Genomic DNA, 1,549 nt, shown 5'->3' with positions numbered 1-1,549 from the left:
GATTTGCGTCGCCTGTAATTACCTACGGGCCCAGCCAGTAGGACTCCAATTTTAATCTTTCACATCACATTGGATCGCCCGACGTCGACCTACTGCCACCATTGGTTGTATCGGTACTGTCGCGCCGCAGGGCCGCAGAGTACAGTCCAGAGAACTATAAGACAACATGCTGCTGCGCACAATCGCGGCAGTCGACCGAGAAGACGAGAATCATTGAATTATATATACATATAGTTCAGTGGCGATTCCCAGTTACTCATTACCATTATCCCAGATACTCATGTTCACTCATGTTATAACACAAATTCATAAAATTGCGGGAAACATCAAAATTAATGATATCAGACATTTGTTTCTATACGATTTTATGATTCCAGAATTGAATAAGTTAATTTTCTCTACTTAACAAATTAATTTTCTCTAATTGACAAGAAGAGGATCATGGTGAACTCATCACAGATTTTGATCTTCTTTAGTATGATGAATTCATATATCTAAAAAATATATATATATCATATTTGAGCATTTTGTTGAAGGAGTCTTGTATGTAATATTTTTTTAATATATGAAAGGACATTAAACTAATTATATCTGTAATAAATTAAATCTATAAATTGAACACATATTTTGAAATGAGAAAATGAGAATTAGTTTTTACATATAATGCTAATATATATATTTTACAATACTTCCCGATAAAAAATTTTTCATATATAATCATAGATCGCTATAAATTATATTAAAATATATATAATATAATGTATATAATATGTATAAAATATATATAATATAATGATCCATTGTGTAATTATATCCCGCACATAACATGTACCTATCATAGTAATATCACAGAAATATCATTTTTCCATTATAATATTACAAATCTATAATATGAAATCTAGAAATATCATACTGAAATATTATACTGAAATATCACAGCAATATTACAATGTTCGCGAAAATGAATCACAGGAATATTACCGATATATCACAAAAATATCATTATAATATTGTGTAATATTTCTGTGATGTATTTATGTAATGTTTATATTTATGTAACATTTATTGGGAAAAATTAAAATGTTTTAAAGAGAATTTTTAAAAGAATTTATTAAATTGATATTTTTAGTGTTATTTTTAAAATTATTCCATATGATATTAATTAGAAAATAATACTGATTGTCAATACAATAACTATTATATAATATTATAATATTATAATATATAATATTATAATATTATAATAAACTGAAAAAGTTATATTAAACTAAATATCACTAAAATTATGTGTATGTACATATAATTTTGTGATATTTTAATAACGTCTTAATGACATCTCTAATGTCAATAAAACATCATAAAAGCATTATTAATAATGTCATTTTGCAACTTAAACTGTTACATTGTCATAAAATTGCTGATATTTTAATGTTGCTTATATCAATATGTAATACATGTTGATAATATTTCTGTGATATTACATATAATATATGTAATATTATAATATATGTAATATATGTAATATGTAATATTTCTGTATATTGCAATA

Source organism: Atta cephalotes (assembly GCF_000143395.1).
Source record: "Atta cephalotes unplaced genomic scaffold scaffold00015, whole genome shotgun sequence".
In the NCBI taxonomy this organism is placed as follows: domain Eukaryota; kingdom Metazoa; phylum Arthropoda; class Insecta; order Hymenoptera; family Formicidae; genus Atta; species Atta cephalotes.
Note: the sequence above shows the minus strand (reverse complement) of the source record.